This window comes from Penaeus chinensis, chromosome 9 (genome assembly GCF_019202785.1).
Source record: "Penaeus chinensis breed Huanghai No. 1 chromosome 9, ASM1920278v2, whole genome shotgun sequence".
Lineage (NCBI taxonomy): Eukaryota > Metazoa > Arthropoda > Malacostraca > Decapoda > Penaeidae > Penaeus > Penaeus chinensis.
In genome coordinates this window covers 37,239,152-37,261,651 of record NC_061827.1, presented here as the reverse complement: position 1 = coordinate 37,261,651, position 22,500 = coordinate 37,239,152, and the positions used below count along the sequence as shown (strand labels likewise).

The 22,500-nt window shown below is 49.5% G+C and overlaps 1 protein-coding gene and 1 long non-coding RNA gene across 4 annotated transcripts in view; one reads left to right on the top strand and one right to left on the bottom strand.

The window, feature by feature from the left end:
* Positions 1–22,500, top strand: part of LOC125028853 (tyrosine-protein phosphatase non-receptor type 9-like) — a 103,438-nt gene that overhangs the window by 26,433 nt on the left and 54,505 nt on the right. The gene's annotated exons all lie outside the window — the stretch shown is intronic.
* Positions 12,947–22,500, bottom strand: part of LOC125028855 — a 56,023-nt gene continuing 46,469 nt past the window's right edge. Inside the window, exon 3 of the long non-coding RNA XR_007115130.1 lies at positions 12,947–13,022. This is a non-coding gene — a long non-coding RNA (uncharacterized LOC125028855). The remainder of the gene's footprint in view (positions 13,023–22,500) is intronic.

Here is a 22,500-nt window from a genome sequence, read left to right as displayed (position 1 = left end):
ATGGAGACTGGTGAAAGAGAGGGAGGGAAGGAGGAAGGGAGGATGAGAGACCAGGGAACGGGGCGGGGGGAGAAGGGGGGAGGAAGGGAGATTGATGAAGACAGGAGGGAGGGAGGGAGAGGGGGAGGGGCATGCATTGTCAGCTCATGGAATGGGTAAAGGGCTGTTCTGTTACGCGCCTGCAGTCCGACAGGGAGATGGAAATGTTCTCATTGGAGGAGAAAGAATTAAGCATAAAGGTGGATGGAAAGAAGGTCAGATAGACGGAGGCAAGCAGGCAGGCAGACAGACAAACAGACAGACAGACAGACAGACAGACAGACAGACAGACAGACAGACAGACAGACACAGACATAGACATAGACATAGACATAGACATAGACATAGACATAGACACAGACACAGACACAGACACAGACACAGACACAGACACAGACATAGACATAGACATAGACACAGACACAGACACAGACACAGACATAGACATAGACATAGACACAGACACACACAGACAGAGAGAGAGAGAGAGAGAGAGAGAGAGAGAGAGAGAGAGAGAGAGAGAGAGAGAGAGAGAGAGAGAGAGAGAGAGAGAGAGAGAGAGAGAGAGAGAGAGAGAGAGAGAGAGAGAGAGAGAGAGAGAGAGAGAGAGAGAGAGAGAGAGAGAGAATGAATTTTCGGTGAGTCTCTACCCCAGTGGTTGTGAACTCTAGGCCCCGTATATGTCGCATAGTGAAGTAGACCGGGTGGTTATTCGAGTTTATGCTTTGATTTCTTTTATAATCGAGACTCGTTTGGCTGTTTCTTGCTCTCCCGCCTCCCTTCGCTGGGGGGAGGAGGGCATTGGATCGATCTCTAGTTGATGAGATCTCGTGGGTTTAGTATTCTAGCCCCGCTATGTGTACGATAAGCTAATTACAGGCGTGATCCCCCCTCCTCTCTCTCTCTCTCTCTCTCTCTCTCTCTCTCTCTCTCTCTCTCTCTCTCTCTCTCTCTCTCTCTCTCTCTCTCTCTCTCGCTCGCTCGCTCTCGCTCTCTCGCTCTCTCTCTCTCTCTCTCTCTCTCTCTCTCTCTCTCTCTCTCTCTCTCTCTCTCTCTCTCTCTCTCTCTCTCTCTCTCTCTCTCTCGCTCGCTCTCGCTCTCTCAGCCTCTCAGCCTCTCTCGCTCTCGCTCTCTCTCTCTCTCTCTCTCTCTCTCTCTCTCTCTCTCTCTCTCTCTCTCTCTCTCTCTCTCTCTCTCTCTCTTTCGTTCCCTTTCTCGGCCCTGCCCTTCTTCTTACTCTCGTACTCTGTCCTCCTCCTCCTCCTCCTCCTCCTCCTCCTCCTCCTCCTCCTCCTCCTCCTCCTCCTCCTCCTCCTCCTTCCCTCTCCTCCTCCTCCTTCCCTCTCCCCCTTCTTTCTTCCCTCTCCCCCTTCTTTCTTCCCTCTCCCCCTTCTGTCTTCCCTCCCTCTCCGCCTTCTCCTTCCCCCTCCCCCCTTCCCCCCCTTTCCCCCCTTCTCCCCTCGTCTCCCCAGCCTCAGAGCCTCCTCCCCTGGAGCTTCCTTCGGTGCGTCTTCAGCCTCTTCCTCGCGGATTAGGGTCGTGGGCTCCGTTCGTTATCAGCTCGTGGTCGAGATTAGGGACTGGGTTGGTACGTGTGATTGTGGCCAAGGTTTGGGATTGGCTTGCGTGTGTTTATGGCCAAAATTGGGGATCGGGTTGTGTGTGCTTGTGGTAGGGATTGGGGATTGGTTGTGATCCTTTTTTTGGCCAAAATTAGGGATTGGGTTGTGTGCGTTCGTGGCCAAGATTCAAGATTGGGTCTACTGCAGGTTTATGTTTAGGTTTATGTCCTCTGTAACAGGAATTACGACAAGGAATAGCATCCTTTTAATTAAGAGTTTTACTGTGGAAGATTGTTGTGGTGATTGTGTTTACAGATAAGGGTAATTGATAATAAAAAAAGGACTGTCGTGGATATATGACACCCAGCAAAGTTTTTGATGATAGTCGTCATGAAAAATGGTAATGTCGAAAGAAATTACGCCGTCAGTACTGTCAAATAATGACAAGGATCATGATAATAGTGATAATGGTAATGCCGATGTTGATACGGAAATGCACGGGAAACGTTTGCGTATATGGGACTGTCCTTGTTCTTTAGTTTCGAGATTAAACGTGCTTAGGCCTGGTATCACCCACCCCACCCCCCTCCCCCCCGCCGCGCGCAATAAGATGCAGATTCTTTGTGTGTTCTCGAGAGTAACGGGTGAGCGGTGTGCCTCGGGTGCCGCGACGCCAGGTGAGGGCCCGCCAGATGGCTCCACGAACTCCTCCTCCTCCTTCTTTTTCTTTTTCTTCTTCTTCTTCTTCTTCTTCTTCTTCTTCTTCTGCTTCTTCTTCTTCTTCTTCTTCTTCTTCTTCTTCTTCTTCTTCTTCTTCTTCTTCTTCTTCTTCTTCTGCTTCTTCTTCTTCTTCTTCTTCTTCTTCTTCTTCTTCTTCTTCTTCTTCTTCTTCTTCTTCTTCTTCTTCTTCTTCTTCTTCTTCTTCTTCTTCTTCTTCTTCTTCTTCTTCTTCTTCTTCTTCTTCTTCTTCTTCTTCTTCTTCTTCTTCTTCTTCTTCTTCTTCTTCTTCTTCTTCTTCTTCTTCTTCCTTCTTCTTCTTCTTCTTCTTCTTTCTTCTTTCTTCTTCTTCTTCTTCTTCTTCTTCTTCTTCTTCTTCTTCTTCTTCTTCTTCTTCTTCTTCTTCTTCTTCTTCTTCTTCTTCTTCTTCTTCTTCTTCTTCTTCTTCTTCTTCTTCATCATCATCTTGTACTTGTTCTTGTTCTTGTACTTGTGCTCTTTCTTTTTCTTTCTCTTTCTCTTTTTCTCCTTCTGCCCGTGTAAGTGTCGTTTTTTAGACTCTCTCTCTCTCTCTCTCTCTCTCTCTCTCTCTCTCTCTCTCTCTCTCTCTCTCTCTCTCTCTCTCTCTCTCTCTCTCTCTCTCTCTCTCAATCTTTTTTTCTTTCTTTCTCTTTCTCTTTCTCTTTCTCTTTTTCTATCTCTTCCCATTTCCTCCCCTCCCCTCCCCCCTCTATCCCTCCTGTTACCCCCTCTTTCTCTCTCCCGCTGACCGCACCCATGCACCCTCGCTGGCCCCTCGTTCTCATACCCTCTCAAACCCGCTGCTCCCCCTCTCCCCCCTTCTCCCTTCCCCCTTCCCCCTTTCCCCTTTCCCATTTCCCATTTCCCCTCACCTTCTCCCCCACTTCCTCCCTTCGGCGATCCTTTCCTCTCATGTCTCCGTCAACCTCTTATCTCTTTCTCCCCTTACGTGTCCCCTCTTCTCCTCTCTTCTCCCCTCTTCTCCCCTCCGAGACCCCTTTACGACAACTCTCCCCTCTCCCCCCGTTTTTAAAGCACTCGCCATTCTTCGTGGTCCCTTTCTATTCTTGTTCTTCTCTCTTGTTCTCTCTCTCTCTTCTCCCCTCCAGTTTTCCCCTCCTCCTCGTTATCCATTCTTCCCCTTCCATGGACTTACAGTCTGCCACACGCCGTTCTCCTGTTCACCCGGAAGTTCTTCTTTATTTACTTGTTTGTCTATCTGTCTATCTCTCTGTCCGTATTTGTCTGCCTGTCTGTTTATCTGTTTATCTGTCTATTTATCTATGTCTGTCCCTAGTTATTTGTCTACCTCGCTCTGTCTATCTATCTATCTATCTATCTCTTTATCCATGTATCTATTTTCTTTCTTCTACCCTATTTTATATCTCTCTTGTCACTCGTGGATCTGCAATCTAACTCTCGCCTCTGGCTCGGCTCTCCCGCTGCCTCTGCTGCCGAAAGGGCTTTTCTCTCCTTTCGCTTGGAAACGCCCTACTGTGAGGCCCACTGATCTGTATGTGTGTGTGTGTGTGTGTGTGTGTGTGTGTGTGTGTGTGTGTGTGTGTGTGTGTGTGTGTGTGTGTGTGTGTGTGTGTGTGTGTGTGTGTGTGTCTCCGCATCTTTTGTTCTTTCTCTTCCACTTATTTCCTCTCCCTCCCTCCCTGTCTCGCCTCCCTGTCTCCCTTCCCCTCTCCAAAACTCCATAGCAAACATAGCCCTCGTTCCCCTCCCCTTAGGCAGAGGGCGGAGGAGCGAAGGGAGGGCGGGGGGGCGTAGGGCGAGGAGAGCGAGGGAGGGATGGCCGGGTAGGGGAAGGCGCTAGGTAGACCAGTCACAGCGTGGCGGTGAGCGTGAGCTGGTCACTCCCCGTCGCGACTGCTCTGAGCTCTCTGGCCGAGCTCTCTCTCTCAGGCCGCGCTGTCCGTACCGCTGTGCGTCGGTCGGTCGGTCGCTCGCGGTTGGTGTCGGTGCTTGATTTGCCTGTGAGTTGCTTTTCGTCGCGAGTGCTTTTTGTGTTGGCGAGGGCCCAGTGCGAAGCGCTTAGGCCTCCGGAGCGCTGACTCGGTTTTGTGCGCGAGATACGAAGTGCGGAGTGAAGTGAACGGGGCGAGTGTGTTCCCATGGTCGGGTCGGGTCGGCGGCGGGCCAGCCGGATGTACGAAGCCCAACAAGCTGACCGACAAGCCGAAGCAGCCAAGCCCTTGCGAAGTGCGCCGGGGCCCCTCCGTCGCCGCCGCGGAAATTGCGCTTCGGAGACTTCCCTCGGACGTCCCCCTACACGGACCCCGATAACAGAAACCGAAACTTAATGAAGTCGCGCGAAGTCGGGAGTCGGGTTGCAGTAGGCCTCCCTCGGACGGGCATCTGGCCTTCCGTCGGGCGCGCTGTTCGAGCTGTCTGAAGGAGGGGACGGCGAGCGCGGTGTCGGGTCGGTCGAGGCACCGACGGTGTTGTGATTAGCCGTGGCTGTGGTAATCGGATACGACCCAAGTGCGCCGGTGGGGCGAGTGTGACGGCGACGGAGTGATGGTGACGAGGTACAGTGAAACGAGTGTGATGCGAGGAGTGATGAAAGCCAAACATGTGAAAAGGAGTAGCCTGTTCTGGAGGAGGCAGAAGGCCGAGGAATTCGCACAAGACGCTCGGCCGCTACCAGGCCTTTGAAAGTCGCCTAATTTTGAATATGGAACACGAGTATTTTTTTCGAAACGCCTTAACGCCTCTGTACCCATTGTCCTCGGCGTTTATCTATTTATTCGTTTATTTACTTGTTTATCTATATGTTATGTATGATCTACGACTGCAAGACCGCCCTTGCACACGGCAGCAGGATGTAGGAGGGAGGAAGTGAAAGTCGGACCGAGGGAAAGATTAGGCTGGGGCGAGGGGCGTGAGCGAAGGGCGTCGTCGACGTTTGGGTCGTGGTCGTTCGCGGGTCACGAGGAGGCCGCCGCTAAGTGACGTTAAAAGCGACGTTAAAAGTGACGTTAAAACTTAAAGGGAGAGAAATATTTCAGTTTGCGAAGGATTCCTTTAAGTAGTGATGGTGGTGGGCGTGGTATGTGTGTAGGGGGTGGGGTGGGGGATGGAGGAAAGGGGGGTAAGGAAGGAGGGGGAGGAGGGAGGGAAGGATGTGTGAGGGGAGAGAGGAAAAGGGATTTGGCAAGTCTTTTTTTTTATTATTTTCCTTTCGTTAAGATGAAACCCATTTGGTCTAGAAATAAAGTCATAGAATCAAGAAAAGACGTAGCAGAGAATGATAAAAAAGGGGAATGGAGTAGACGTAGATTGCAGATAAGGGAAACGAAGTAGACGTAGAGGACAGATTAGAGAGAACCGCGTGTGTGATATACGCTGGTGGAAATCGTACAAGTTGACCAAATCCCCACAGGTAACTAACACCAGGTGACCAGGTGGCCAGGGGGGGGGGGGGGCATGGAACGGAGATCGATTCCAGGGGCTGAGTAACGGAAACCAAAGGAGATTTGTACACGAGAGACGATTCATATGTAATGGTGTGTACAGCCGTGTCTGTCAGTCTGTCTGTATTTATGTACGCATATGTGTCGATTTTTTCGTACGTGTGTGTGTGTGTGTGTGTGTGTGTGTGTGTGTGTGTGTGTGTGTGTGTGTGTGTGTGTGTGTGTGTGTGTGTGTGTGTGTGTGTGTGTGTGTGAGTGAGTGAGTGAGTGAGTGAGTGAGTGAGTGAGTGAGTGAGTGAGAGAGAGAGAGAGAGAGAGAGAGAGAGAGAGAGAGAGAGAGAGAGAGAGAGAGAGAGAGAGAGAGAGAGAGAGAGAGAGAGAGAGAGAGAGAGAGAGAGAGAGAAAGAGACCGACAGACAGACAGACAGACAGACAGACAGACAGACAGGCAGACATGTGTATACAGATTATTATGATAGATGGATAGCAAGATAGATAGTTAGATATATAGATAGATAAATGGATTGCTGGGGAGTCCGCGTGTGAAGTTACGGCTTTCCTGTCCGTTAAGCCGACAGCGTCCGAGCCTCGATCCGGCCGATGGACTGTTGCATATCCACCGTTGGCGCGATGGCGTCGGGAGTTGCGTTGTTACCCGGCGCCGCTGACCGTGGACGGCTGCGGACGCAATAGTTGTGCGGATTGCGGACGCGTGATGGGCTAGTTGTGCGGATTGAGGGTGCGCTCTAGTCTGTGTCGCCTCGTTGGCGTACATCGCACTCCGACCTGACACGACCTGACCTCTTCGGGACTTGACGGCTGGTTTCCTGTTCTTATCATGGGCCCCGCTCATCTCTCTCCTTCTCTTCCTCACTTTTTCTCCATATTTCTTTCTTTGCCCCCCCTCCCACTCACTCTCTCTCTCTCTCTCTCTCTCTCTCTCTCTCTCTCTCTCTCTCTCTCTCTCTCTCTCTCTCTCTCTCTCTCTCTCTCTCTCTTATTCTCTTCCTCTCTCCCCATTCACTTCACCTCTTGGCCCTTCCCCTCGCTCCCCCCCCTTCGCCCCTCCCCCCACCCACCGTCTCTTGGCCCCCTCCCCACCCTCTCCCCTTGACTCCCCACCCTCTCCCCTCGTCTCCCCACCTCCATGACACACGCGACGACTAACTGAGCGAGGGAAATTGGGTTCATATCGAACTGTCTTGATTTCCATTGGTGATCCGTTGAATTCGCTCGGCGCCTCACACTTTATGAGGAGACGGTGGGAAGGGTGGGAGGGGGGAGGGGGTTAGGGGGTGGAAGTTGAAAGTTGATGTCGGGTGATTGTGTTTGGTGTTTGGTCGCGTTTTTTTTTTTTTTTCTTCGCCTATCATCTTCCCCATTAGTTCTCTCTCTCTCTCTCTCTCTCTCTCTCTCTCTCTCTCTCTCTCTCTCTCTCTCTCTCTCTCTCTCTCTCTCTCTCTCTCTCTCTCATTAATCGGCGGAATGGGAAGGTGAAGGGGGAATGTGAAATGGAGTGGGGAGTGGGGGAGAGAGGATAGGAGGGCGAGGGAGAGAGAGATAGAGTAGCAGTGGCAGTGGGAACTGAAGTGGAAAGGAGAGGGAAATAGAAATAGAAAGGGAGAGAGAGAGGTGGAATGGGAGAAGGGAGGGAGGGGGAGGGGGGGAGGAAAATGGTCGCACACATGGCTACCGGTATGACTTATGGTTTAGTCATTATGCTAATCCAGGCTGTTTCCACGCCTCCCCCCCCCTCCCCATTTGCCATTTTTACTACAAGACCCCTCCCCTCTCTTCCCCCCTCCCCCCTCCCCTTTCCCTCACCTCTTCTCTTCTCATGCTTCGTTACGAGTCCGCGGAAACCAGGCGGGCTCGGTGACAGGTAGATTGCTTTCTTGAACGACCACAAAAGGAAGTAAATAGCTGTACGTTTATTATTTTTTTGAAAGGTGTGTGTGCGTGTTGTTTTGATTGTGTGTTCGTCCTGATGTATTCGACACGTGTGTTTTGATTGTTTTTGTTGTTGTGTGTTATTAAATGGTGTGTAATTTGTGAATGATTACGTATGCATACACATTCACTTGTACAGTTATATATACATGTTACACATGTGTATACAGATAGGTCTATACGACTGACAGACAAACTCGGACAGAGAAGCAGATGTAAACTAACACAGACGCACACGCACACACACACATGTCGAACACACTGCGAGTAGAACAACGACGGGAAGTACAGGAAAACACTCGAAGAAATATTCGTGTGTTTTCTTGTACTTCCCGTAGTTGTTCTACTTGCACGCGCGCGCGCGCGCACACATACACACACATACATACATACATACATACATACATACATACATACATACATACATACATACATACATACATACATACATACATACATACATACATACATACATACATAAATAAATACATACATACACACACACACACACACACACACACACACACACACACACACACACACACACACACACACACACACACACACACACACACACACAAATATACATACATAACATAACATAACATACATACATACATACATACATACATACATACATACATACATACATACATACATACATACATACATACATACATACATACATACATACATACATACATGTACACACGCACACGCACACACAGAAACAATATGCACATTCGCTCACCTATGTCCATCCGTGAAAGAATGTACGTCTCCAAGTGCCGTATGAACGCGTGTCTACGGCTGGCTGGGAGAGACGGACGAAGGGGCCCGTTAGCTGCTTTAGTGTCAGTGTTGGGCCGAAGTGGAGCTGTGGATGGGCGGGGGGGGAGGAGAGAGGAGAGAGAGAGAGAAGAGAGAGAGAGAGTAGGAGGAGAGGAGAGAGATGAAGAGAGAGAGGAGAGAGGAGGAGAGACGAAGGACGGATGAGAGAGAATGGAGGAGAGAGGGATGGAGGGGGGGGAGGAAGAGGGATGGGAGCTCCGGAGGGAGGGACGGGAGGAGAGGGAGGTGAGGGAGTAGGGAGGAGGGCGGGAGGGTGAGGGAGGAGACAAGGAGGAGGGAAGAAGGGAGGTAGGGAGATAGGAAGGGAAGGGGAGATGGGGGGGAGGGATGGGAAGAGAGAAGGAGGGAGAAGGAGGGATGGGAGGTAGGGTAGGGAGGGTAGGAAGGAAGGAAGGAAGGAAGGAAGGGAAGGAAGGGAGGAATGAAGGAAGGAAGGAGGAAGGAAGGAGGGAGGAAAAAAAGGGGGGGGGAAAGGGAAAAAGGGGGGAAAGGGAAAGGGAAAAAAGAAGGGGGGAAAGAAAAAGGGAAGGAAGAGGGAAAGGAAAAAAGGAAAGGGAAAGGAAGGGGGGGAGGAGGGGGGAGGGAGGGAGGGATTGGGGAAGGGGGGGAAGGGGAGGGAAAGAAGGGGAAGGGGGGGGAAAGGGGAAAGGGAAGGGAAAAAGGGAAAGGCGGGGGGAAAGGAGGGACTGGAAGGAAGGGGAGAGGGAGAGGGAAGAAGAATGGATGGGAGGGGGAAGTGAGGGAGAGGGAGAGTGAGGTGAGGAGAGAGAGGGGAAGTGAGGGAGGAAAAGATAGATAGATGATGCGTCCGATCCGCTGCGTGGCGAGGGTCGGCCCGAGTGCTAATGAACGGGGCCCAGGTTTGTGTGTGGAAGATTTTAGGACCGCTGTAAATATGTGTGTTCTTCGTGTCGATTTGTGTACCGTTCGTATGCGTGTGGGCTGGGGGGGGGCACGCGGTGTCCCGTAAGGTACAACAAAGCGGAACGTTAGTAGAGATGTTGCTTTTTGGTTTTTTTTCGTAGGGGGGGTCATGTTTGAGCGGGGCCCGGGGGAAAATGCTAGTAGTGGAGTGTTACTTTTTGAACCCTTCTGGTTTTTGGGACCTTTATTAATTACAAAGAGGATCAAAATTTGCCTTATGTGGGCTTCCGTGTGAATCTAGTGATACATATACTTCGAGAAAATTAGTTTAATGCTGCCTAATAAGGGGGGGGGGAGGGATTAGTGATATTAGGTTTTGGTAAAAATGCTTGCGGGAGAAAACCAAAAAAAATATTGATCATAATAATCAATAATGAGGATAGCAAATTATGTTAATGATAATGTTAGTGGTAATATTCAAGGTAATTACGATAATGATAATTTTGGTAATAATCATAATGGTAACAGTAGAGATGAAAATGAGGAGGATAATATTAACAGTTTTAAAAAAATTTTAATAGCTAGGTTGTTCATGTAAAAAAAAATTGTGGGGAGCATGTTTTTATGGGGGAAAGGGGGCTGCCTCCTGCGCATCGGAAAACTAAAAAAAATTTTCAATAAAAAGAAAAAACCTTCCGTCTCTCCCTTCCCTCTCCGTCCCCTTCCTCCCGCTCACCTTCTCTCGCTCCCTACCTTTCTCCCTCTTCTCTCCCTTCACTCTCCCTTCTCTATTCCCTTTCCCCTAAACTCCCTTTCCCCCCCATCTTCCCTTCCCCCCGTTCTTCCCCCCCTCCTCCTCCCTCCTTTTCCCCTTCCTCCCCTCTCTTCCTTCCCTCTCCGTTCTTCCCCCTCCCCAATCTCCCTTCCCCTTTTCCCCCTTCCCCTTCCCCTTCCCCTTCCCTTTCCCTCTCCCAACCTTCCCTTCCCCATCTGCTCTCTCACGCTCTTTCACAACACGCCAAGGTGCTGTGGGGGCAGTTAAAAAAAGTAAAAGCCGAGATGTGAAGGATGTTGTTAGTTTAAAATAACGGGGGGCTGTTTTTCTCTTTTTCAGGGAAAAAGGGGGTTTTGTAGTGTAAAAAGGGGTTTTTGGTAGGTTTGCGGGTTTTTGGGGGGGGGTTTTTTTTAAAAAGGGTTGTTTTTAATGTTTGAAAAGAAAGGGGTTTTGGTTTTAGGATTTTGAATAAGATTTTTTAAAGAGTATATTGTAAAAGAGAGGGGGGACACCACTTTTTTTGGTTTTTAGTAATTTTTTGTAACGGGGAGTAATGGATTTAGTGTTTTAGTAATAGAGTGTTCATGGGGGTAATTGGGTAATGGGGTTTTGGAAGGATTTGCAAGGCCTTTTTAAATTTTTTGGGCCTTTTTTAAGGGAATTAATTTCCGGGCCCTTCTATTGGGTTTTTTAGGATATATTTTATTTTAAAGGCGATCGTCGGGGGTGATTTTCCGATGCTTCTTTTAAGGGGGGTTTGGAATGGGGGGGGGGCCCGTGAGAAAGCTGTTTTAGGGGGGTGGGAGATGAAGCGGGGGGGGGGGGGGGGGGGTGGGGGACGATGGGAAAATTTAGGGGGGGGGGAGGGGGGGGGTGAGGGTAACTAGCCTATGACTTAAGGTAATTGAGATGGTTACGTCACGGTGGGGGATAGGGACGAAGATTAAGATGGGCTGGAAGGAGGCAGTTGTTTACTTGTTTGTTAATTTCGTTGGTTTATCTGGTTAATTGGAGTGTGTTTGTGAGTTTGTTCGGTTGGGTTTGTTTCTGTTTTTTTTTTTTTGTCTATTATTTTATCTAGTTCTTAGTGGATTAATTTATTTATTAATTTATTTATTTATCTATATTTATTTATTTGTGTGTATTGTTAACTTACTTCTATATTTGTTTTTGTTTGTTTTAATGTGTTTTAGAATGAATTGATTGATTTGTTCATTGCGTATGTATTTATTTATTAATTTATATATTTAAACATTTATTCATACAAAGGCTGAACGTGTCGATATGCGCCTTTCGGTGGATGGGGGGGGCGGGTTTCTTTTTCCCAATCCCCGCCCGCCCTTTCCGGAGGGGCGGCGGCAACGTGGCCTTCCGACTTCCGGGGAGAGACTTTCGTGGGTCCTTTCCCCCGTTACTTTTTTTTAAAGGTGTTTTTAAAGCACGTTGAAAGGGTCAACTTTCCACACCCCACGCCCATGGCTCTCGGCCCACTCCCCACGCCTGGCTTCGGTGGGCTGATCGCGTTTTTTTTTCTTTTTTTTTGTCTGTCTGTTCACCTGCGTGTTTTTTGGTTGCTGCTGTTTTGTGTTTATTGCTTTACCCTTGCTTTTTTTGTCTCCCGTTTTTTCTGTTCTCTCGCTCTCTATGGTTCTCTGCTCTCTCTCTCTCTCTCTATATCTCTCTCTACTCTCTCTCTTCTCTCTCTCTCTCTCTCTCTCTTCCCCCATCCCCTCCCCCTCCCTCCCTCCATCTCTCTCTCTCTCTCTCTCTCTTTCTCTCTCTCTCTCTCTCTCTCTCCCCCCCCTCCTCCCTCCCTCCCTCCTCACCCCCCTCCCTCCCTCCCCACCTCTTTCCCTCTTCCCTCCCCTCCTCCCTCCCTCCCTCCCCCCTCCTCCCTCTCTCTCTCTCTCCCCCTCCTCCTCCCCCTCTCTCCTGCCCTCCCTCTCTCCCTCTCCCCCCCTCTCCTCTCCCCCCCCCTTTCCCTCTCTCCCTCTCTCTCCCCTTTTCCCCCCTTTCCTCCCTCTCCCTTCCCATGGGTTCAAACCCCCCCCACGTTGGGGTTTAAACCCGCGAGCTCGAATAGGTTTAAACGACCGAAAAACCGAATCTCTGGCTCGCGACGCGAAAAAAAATGGAGACTGGGCCGGCTGCGCGGGGCGGCTCGTCGTCGGGGTCGCTTTCTTTTCCCCGGTTTTCTCTCCCTCTTTTTTCTCATTTCCCCCCTCCCCCCCCGGGTCACACCGCCCCGACCCTCCCCCGCTCGACCCTTTTAAAACCCCAACCGACCCCGCTCAAAGTAGAAGAAAGTTTCCGTTCGCGCTCCTCCCGCCCCGGAAAGCGCCGTATAAAAAAGGGTAAGAAAAAAAACCCGGTTCGTGTTCGGTCTGGTTTTGCTGTGGGGTCCGGGTTTTTTTTTTTTTTTGCGATTTCACTGAAGTCGGCTTCTTTTACGCAAGGAGGTTTTTTCTTAGGGGGTTTTTTTTTGGCTTTTTTTTTGTAAAAGGAGGTTTCTTTAAGGTTTTTTTTATTTTTAATTTTTTTGTGAAGCGGTAATAAAAAAAGGTTCAAAAGGGGGAAAAAATGGCCCCAGAAAAAAATTGACGATTTTATTGATTTAATGTTATTTTTTTAGGAAAATAATTGACAGATAATAAGTGCATAGAGAGAGAGATAGAGAGGGGCAGAGAGATAAGATAACCCACGTGTCTGCGTTGACATTCGTGACAAGAAAGCCACTTCCATCGGCGATTCTCTTACCTCCAAGTGCCAGTTCGACGACAGAGCGCCAAGGATGGTGCTGTGCGGCGCCATGGACGCTTCCTAAAAGGGGGAGTGGTTTGGGGGGCGGGGGGGGGGATTCCCAGGGCCTTTTTGCCTCCGGGCGGGTTGGGGGAATAGGTCACAGCCGAGGGAAGGGACGCCGCCGGGTTGGGCTTCGCGCGCCGCGGTCCTGTCGAATGCCCTCACCGTTATTTATCTATTTTACGTTATCCTGTTGATTTTATTTGTTCATTTGTTGATTTATTTATTGTATATTTTTTGTTTATTTATTGTATATTTTTTGTTTATTTATTGTATATTTTTGTTGATTTATTGTATATTTTTTGTTTATTTATTGTATATTTTTTGTTTATTTATTGTATATTTTTTGTTTATTTACTTTATATTGTTTTATTTATTTATCTTTGTTTATTTGTTTTATTTTTTTTATCCCTTTTTTTGTTTTTGGTTTTTCATTCCAAATTTTGTTATTTGTTTTTTTTAAATTTATTAGTATTTTTTTTACATTCTATTTAGTTATTTGTTTTATATTATCTATTAACTTATTTTATATTTTACATTCCTTAATTATTTGTTTTTATTATTATTTGTTTATCTCTTTATTAATTAAACCCACTTAAATTAATACAACATTTCGTTTGCGGCGGGAAATGGGCTGACAGCAGGGAAGGGTTGAGGAATGCGGGTTGGGCCGGATTTTCACACGTAATCGCGTCGGATGCCCTGATCCCCCGTCACATTGCAATGCAAACGCTATAAGGGATTAAGGCGGGTTTTTTGTTTTTCGGGTTGGGTTTTCTGGGGGATTGTGCATATGCAAGAGGGAGAGGGGCGGGGGGGGGGGAAAAGGGGAAAGAGAGAGGGGGAGAAGAGAGAGAGAGCGAGGGGAGGGGGGGAGGGGGGGAGAGAGATAGAGAAAAGAGAGAGGGGAAGAGAGAAGGGGAAAAGGAGAGAGAGGAGAAAAGAGATTGAAAAGTGGATATCCTAACAGAGTAACGTTATAGAAAAGAATAACAGGTGTATATATCCAACAGAGACACATATAAAACAGGTGGATATGCCAAGAGGTGAGGTTAATGTAGGCGGATATACGAAGAAGGGAAGAGGGAGAGAGAAAGGGATGGGAGAGGGGTGGAGGGGCGAGAGGGAGAGGGAGAGGGAGAGGAGGATGAGAGAGGGTAGAGGTGGGAGAGGGTAAGGAGTGTGAGAGGGAGAGCAGAGGAGGGAGAGGGAAAGGAGTGTGAGAGAGGGAGAAGGAGAGGAGTGAGTGAGAGGGGAATGATCTGAGAGAGGGAAAGGAGTGTGAGAGAGGAAGAGGAAGACGGGAGGTGGGAGAAAAGGTGAGGAGGGAGTGAGAGGGGGGAAGGGTGGATAGACGTGGATTTTTTTGAACGAAAAAAATCGGTCATATCGCCCGTCGCGAAACCCTCCGGGGGGTTCCTGTGTTAATGGCTTTACCGCCGTCGTCCCCTCCATGCATCGCGGGTTCCTGGGGGTGACTAATTGGCGCGGACAAGGTAATTTACGACTCCCGCGCTGAAATGGGACTCGGCCGTTTCCAGTAGCTTCGTGGGGTAGGGTTTGGGTGTGTGTGTGTGTGGAGGGGGAGGGGATAGAGCAGGAGATCTTTGGGAGGAGGCGGAGGGGGGGGGGTATATGGGCCTTTAAATGGACATTTTCCCGGGGGGTTTTGGTTTTGTCCGAGTCGTTACAGTTCTCCCCCTCCCCCTACCTCTCCCCCCCCCCTCCCAGTGCCCCAGTCCGGATGCGTGCACAATGGTGTTGACAACTCACGCCCATTCTGCCTTCACGCCCTTTTGTCTTTTGGGTTGGTGTTGCGTGGGAACTGGGAAGCTTTGTCAGCTGTAGTGTGGGCGTGCTTACGTTGGGGGGGGGGGGGGAGGTGCGTAACAGGTGAATACTTAAACAGGAAGATAAAACACTCACACTTATAATCATACTTTTACTCTTACTTTTAAGTCGAACACACACGCGCGCCCCCCCAAAAACACACCCCCCGCCCCCAAAACCAAACAAAACAAAAAAACACACACCACACACACACTCACAAACACACAACACACATCACCACACACCAACACCAACAACACCACCACACACACATAAGTTACATTCCACCCCACTTTGTATAAATTACCTAAGGGGCACCCCAATTGTATTATATAAGTGCCTGTTTTTAAGTCTCGCACACACCAAAATGCCTTCTTTCTCTGCCTTTTTTTGTTTTGTTTTGGGCCAAAAAAAATTTAGCGGAAAACCCAAATTGGCCGCGGGAGCCGCTTTGTTTTGGTCCGTTATATTAAAACGAAAAATTTTTTTAATAGGGGGGGTGGTGGGATAAGTGGTAGAGCTAAGGAAGAAAGAAGTAGAAAGGGGGGGGGGAGGAGGTTGGAGGTCCCTTTAGGGGTTCGGTAATGTGGGGGGTTGGTTGGGGTGGGGTAGGGGTGTGTCCTCGTAGACCTGAGCAGATGTCCAATTATTGGCGCAGCGCTAGAGACAGGTCCGCCTAGCGCAACTGTCGTCGCCGTATTCTTGCCGAATTTTTATTTTTATTAAGAGTTGATTCGGTGTTCTCCGTTTGTGTTTCTGTCTCTTTCTCTTTCTCTCTTTCTTTCTTTCTTTTTCCTCTCTCTTTATCTCTCTCTCTCTCCCTCCCTCCCTCCCTCCCTCCCTCCCTCCCTCCCTCCCTCCCTCCCTCCCTCCCTCCCTCCCTCCCTCCCCCCTCCTCCCTCCTTTTTCCCTCCCCCTACCCCCCTCCCCCCCTCCCCCTTAGGTCCCCTCGTCCCGGCAGCCGCCCTCTACTCGTCCCAAACGCGGGTCAGGTGACAACGCCGATGCTCTATTGGGATGCTGCCCTTGATGACTTACCCAGACGCTGCGGGTGAGGAAGGGAGCAAAGGGGAGAGGAGGGAGAGGAAGAGGGGGGAAGGGTGGGAGAGGGGAGGCGAGGAGGGGCGGCAAGGAGAGGGGAGAGAGAAGGCAACGAGGGAAGAGAGGGGGAGCGGGAGGGAGGTGTCGACACTTAGTGAAGGGGGGAATGAGAGAGGGAAAGGAAAGGGGGGGGGATTGGTCAAAGAAGCGATGGGGTTGCGTGATTTATCCTCCTCTGCTGCGCGCTTGAGGGCTGAGTCAAGCCGGGGGAAGCACGTCAGCTTTTGATTCGCTTGTTGTGTCATAAAATAAAGGAAATCCTGCTTGCTGTAACGAGGAAAAATGAACCCCATGTCTATCGCCAGCTGAGTCCGGTTCAGGACCTTTTGTTCGGGGGGTTTCGAAAGGACGGTCGTATTTGGATTTGTTTTCACCCCCGGGTTTTGTTTGTTATACTCTTCTCTCTTTTGTTCGCTTTATTTCTTTCTCTTTCTTTTCTGCTGTTTCGTTCTCGCTCCCTCCCTCCTTCTCTCTCTTCGTTTTATTTGGACCTGTCTACGCTCCTCCTCATTCCCTCCTCCCACCCATCCATTCGGCCTATCTTTGTTTTAAATTTAAATTTAGCCCTCCTTGTTCCTCCGTAAGCCCCTACTTCCTCCATTCCTCCTTTCCCTCCTTCCCTCCTTCCCTCCTTCCCTCCTTTCCCTCCTTCCCTCCTTTCCCTCCTTCCCTCTTTTCCCTCCTTCCCTCCTTTCCCTCCTTCCCTCCTTTCCCTCCTTCCCTCCTTTCCCTCTTTCCCTCCCTCCTTCCCTCCTTCATTCCCAACCCTTGGGAGCGCCCCGGCGGAGTAAGGCGTCGACAGTTGCAGGGTTGCGTAGGGCACGGGTGGAATGTGGCCCCCTCGCTTTTTGTGGGCGTCGTGGGCGTGCAAGTCAGCTGTTATTACGGTCCGATGTGGTGGTGGTTCATGTGGTGTCGGTCTTGATTTTTATCTGCTCTTAGTTCTTGAAATGGGATTGACTTTTGTTGGATTGGCTGTTTATTTGTCCATTTATTTATGAGTTTCTTGTTGTTGATAGTATTTATTATTTGTTTTTGTTTTATTATTATTTTTTTTTTTTTTTTTTTTTTTTTTTGGGGGGGGGGGGTGTTGTTGATGGCCGGACGTCCACCGCCCGATCGCGAATTTACGTTTTGTCATTGGCCTCGACCCCCCCCCCCCCATTCCCCTTTTTTAAAGTTATCCTGCCGTTCCGAGCCGCGGTGGGACGTGATATTTGCTTTAGTGTCCGAGTGAGAGATCGTTGGTGGAGGAGGAAGAAATTGAAGAAGGAGAAAGAGGAGAAGAGGCAGAGTTAGAGGTGGAGGTGGAGGTGGAGGTGGAGGTGGAGGTGGAGGTGGAGGTGGAGGTGGAGGTGGAGGTGGAGGTGGAGGTGGAGGTGGAGGTGGAGGTGGAGGTGGAGGTGGAGGTGGAGGTAGAAGTAGAAGTAGAGGTAGTAGAAGAAGTAGAGGTAGAAGAAGAGGTGGAAAGGAGGAAGGAAAAAAGAAGGAAGAGGAGGAGGAGAGGCGACCTATTATTATCCGGGGCACAAAGGACCTCTCAATGGGTCGTGACCTGACTACCACTGGGAAGTGCATCAAAACACAAGGGGGATTTCAAGTTCGGATGGTCACTTATTGTTCCTTTTCTTGGGCAGTGTGGAGGTATTTGTGTCTCCTCTATTCGCCGGTTATTTATTTATATATTTCATTTGGTTATTATTATATGTTTTGGTGGTGGTAGGTGGGGGGGGGGGGGGGCAGTTATCCTATTCTTCCTTCGTCTTCATAATTTGTCTCACTTTTTCTTTCTCTTTCTCTTTTCATTTCAATTCTCTCTCTCTCTCTCTCTCTCTCTCTCTCTCTCTCTTTCTCTCCTCTTCTCCTCTCTTCTCTCTCCTCTTTTCTCTCTTCTCTCTTTCTCTCTCTCTCTCTTTTAAATTATTTTTTTTATATATATTAATATAATAAAATTTATATATAAATATATATAAATATATATAAAATATTTATAATATAAAAAATAAATATATATAATATAAAATAATATTATATAATATTATATAATATATTAAATATATAAAATTTTTTTATTTATATTTATTTATATATATATTTATATATAAAATTTAAAATTTTGGGATGTATTTTATATATATATATTTTTTAATATTTATTTTTACATATTAATATATATTATAAAATATTAATATATATTTTAAAAATAGTATATATAATATATATGTATATATGTATATATAATATATTTATAATATAATTAATATATATATTATATTTCTTTCTTTCCCTTTCCTCCCTTTCAATCATCCCCCATTTCCCCTCCTCTCATTTTCCTCCCCCTACCCCCTCTCCTCTCTCTCCTCCCCTCTCTCCTTCCCCTTTCCCCTTTTCTCTCCCGCCCCTCCTTCGTTAAATTTGCTTCCCCACCCCCTTTGAGCGCCCTGCCCCGCTGTGGGTCCTTCCGGTGGGTTCATGTTCACAGTTGTGGCGCGGTCACTCTGAGGTCAGGTCGCGGCCGAGGCGATCATAAAAAAAAAAAAAAAAAATTTTCCTTCACTTTAGGAGACATTTTCTTAAAGGGGTTGTGGGGAACTAAAGGGGGAATTGGTTTTGGGGGTTTGGGCCCGGAACATCTGGGGGGAGGAGGGCGTGCAGATGTGTCGTCGATGGCACGGAGAACAGGTGCTGCGAGTGGTTGGGGGGTGGGGGGCACAGATGCGGGTCCGGTCAGGTGCGGGGAGGTCAGGGGGAGGCGGATAGGTCGATCGTACACACACACACACAACACACCCCACCCCACACACACACAAACACCCCACAAAAACCAAAAAACACAAACAAAAACACAAAACACAAAACAAACACCACACACCACCAAACACACACACACACCACACACAAACCACAACACACACACACACACACAGAAAAAACCCAAAAACACACACACACACACCCAAACACACTCACACACCACAACACAAACACACAACACCACACACACAAAACACACAAAAACACCCCCAAACACCCCAAAAAACACACACCACACAAACCAAACACAAACACACAACACACCAAAAAACCCCAAAACCCCACACACACACCACAAAAACACACACACACACACACACCAAACACACCCCACCCCCAAAACACACACACACACACACGACACACACACACACACACACACACAACCAAACACAAACAAAACACAACCACACACACACCACACACACACACACACAAAACCCCAAAACAAAAAAACCAACACCACAAAACAAACCCCACACACACACAGAAACAACAACAAAACTGGTGGGTCACAGTCACACTGATAGAAACACACACAAACCACACATTTTCTGATGGCCCTTGTATCACAGCCGTCGGTTCATGTCCCTGTGGCCCCAACGCGAATCCGCGAGAGTTCGCTATTTCGCTCACCACGAGAGAAAAAAAAGTGGTAATTATTCTCTTCACGTAATTCGATGAATCTCCCCCCCCCTCCTCTCCGCCGGCCTGCCTTCCACGGGCGCCCGACGCGGTTAATCATGCAAGGATCACGCAAGCAAGTAGGTCGCTTTTGCTCATTATCGCCCGCCGTCCGCCAGTGGGAACGCCCTAATGGTCTTGCTTGTCCCGCCGCCGATTGCATTATTGCAATTGCAGTTGCAGAGTGACGTTTGGCGTCGGCTGTGACATTGGTTTGCCTTTTTGCGATGTGCGTCTAAAAGTCGGGTGCGGTTTGGGGATGGGGGGATGGGTGGGGGGAGGTGGAGGGTGGTGGGGGTGGAAGGATGTGGGGGTTTGGGGGGGTGGGGGAGGTTTTATTTTTCGCATTTCAAAAAACTTTTTTTTTTTGTCGTTTATTTAACCTTGAGGCGGAACTCATTTTGGTGTTGTGGTGAGGTGGACAATAATTTATATATATATAATATATATGTGTGTGTGTGTGTGTTTGTGTGTGTTTGTGTGTGCGTGCGTGGCGTGGGGCGTGCGTATTTTTGTGGTGTATGTGTGTGTCTGAAATAATTAATAAATAAGAGCAAAATAAAAAATTGGTTTCTTTAAACATTTTGTTAATTTTTTTGGCCCCTCCCCTTCTAAGCGGCGTGTTTTCTTTTCCAAATTTATGTTCGTTATGCGCAGCGCGGGGGAGAAGAGAATTTGTGCGTGGTGCGTGGTTCTCGTTTCCCCCTTTCTGCTGGAACGGCCTCTCGCAGCGTATTGTTTTATGGCAAAGTTTTAAGGGGGCATACGGGGGATGACGCGCGTTCGCCACGGCACGGGGGTTGGGGCGGGGGCGGGGGGAGGGGAGAAAGCTAGGGAATGGCAGGGAGAGGGGAGATTGGGGGGGGGAGGAGGGTTTGAAAGAGGAGGGAGAGGAGGAAGGGGAGGGAGGCCGAGCAGAGAGGAGAGCAGGCGGTGCCGGGGGGGGGGGGGGGGGGAAGGGTAGCGGGTGGCCACTTCCGGCCCTCGCAGCCGGCCTGATTTTTCCTTCCCTCCCTCACCCTTTGGGGGCCGCGTGGGAAACTCGCGATCTTCCCCCAGCGTTGGCCTCTCCTCCTCTCTGCTTCCTCTTCCCCTGTCTTTCTTTCCCTTTTCCTCTTCATCGGGCCCTTTTCTCTCCCTGGCCTCTGACATCTTTTCGCGTCCGACCCCCCGGGGTTCTCCCCGGCCGGGGGGAATCCCGCCGCCATCAACACCCCGGGCGGGGTTTTGCACTGCGTGGCATTTGCGAGGCACTGCCCCCCCTCGTCGCTTCTGCTTGAACCCACCACACTCCGGCCGCCCCTCCTCCCCTTCCCCTTGGCTCTTTCCCCCAGGCCTCTGCTTGACCCCCGGGCCCTGGCAAGCAGGCCAGGGTTTCGCTCTGCTTCCGGCAGGATCAAGCTCGTCCGTCGCGTGCTTCGCCCGGCGGGGCACCAGGGGCTCCGCGTCGCCTCACGCATGGTCACCCATTAATGTGCGAAATTCCCATTTCGACGGAAGACAAAAGGCAGACGGGAGGCAGAAGGCAGGCAGGGAGGCAGGCAGGCAGGCAGGCAGGCAGGGAGGCAGGCAGGCAGACAGACAGACAGACAGGGGCAGGGCAGACAGACAGACAGCAGACAGGGCCAGAAGGCAGACAGGCGACAGGCAGACAGGCAGACAGACAAGGACAGGACAGACAAGACGGACAGACGGACACGACAGAAGACAGACAGACAGCAGACAGACAGGACAGGACAGCAGACTGACAGCCAGGCAGACAGACAGGACAGACAGACAGCAGACAGACAGACAGACGACAGACAGACAAGGCAGGCAGGCAGGCAGGCAGGCGGGCAGCAGGCAGGAGGCAGACACAGACAGACAGACGACAGACGCAGGCAGGCAGGGGGCAGGCGGCACAACAAACACAACACCAAAACACCACAAACAACACACCACACACACACACACCCCACCACACAACACACACACCACACCATGCATTGAAGGGCAGCCCGGAAGTGATGGCCCGGGGTTTTAAAATCTTTTATGTTAACACAGAGCCGGTCTTTTAAGCAGCGGAAAGAAGCCCTAAGCGACTCACAGCTTGGAATTTCTTTGTGTCGTTGGGGAGAGCGAAGGCGGGGAAGCCGGAAAAAGAGATAAAAAGGGTAAAGGGTGCGGGGCGGCGGCGATGGTGCGGCGGGGGGGTGGCGGTGGCGCGGGGGCGCGATGGTGGTTGGTGGCTGTCGAAGTCGCATGTAGTCTTATCGCTGATGAGGGGCTGCATCTTGTTCTCGGACGCCCTGATTGATGGAGGATCAGGGTGTGGAGGGGGGGGAGGGGGGGTTCTGGGGCCCGGGAAACTGGGAGGGGGAGAAGGAGGGAGGGGGGGGTGGGGGGTGGGGGGGGGGGCGAGAAGGGGTTTTTGGGAAGGAGGGACGGGAAGGGAAAGGTTGGTAAGGGTTTTGCGAAAAAAAGAGGGGGTATGGTGCCGAAGAAGCCTTGATTGCCCGTGGTGTGGGGGGACTGATGCCACTGCGTACATCGCTTAAGTTTATTCGGTTTTTTTGGTCAAAAACGTTTTAAATTAAAAAAAAAAATCGTTAAAGAATGCATGAGCAATCCCTAGAGCCGCAAATAACATTATTAGTTTATTTATAAAAAAACATTCTACAAAAATCGGAAACATACGGGATGTGGGAACAGTTGACCCCGGCTTAACGGTTTTTTATTCCAGAAAGTATGGGCGTCTTGAGGGGACGGAGGTTCCCCTCGAACTGCCCCCCACAGTTTAAACATCATGTGCTCAACATAATAATATTTACTTAATGTTATACATTTAAATTTTTTCCCCGCATCGTCTACGAAGGCCTCCATCACTCCTCTGGCACGCCCTCGCCCCAAAAATGTTTGAGGCCAGGTCAGCTCTTGAGGTGTGCGAACCATGTGTTTTACCCCGGGGGGTACTCGCCGAGGGCGAAGACGAATGTATACCCTACAGGGGGGCCCCTCCGATCGCAGTGTACGAAAAAACGTTTATATTCGAAATATATGGTACACCGGTTATTGATTTGAAGTATGT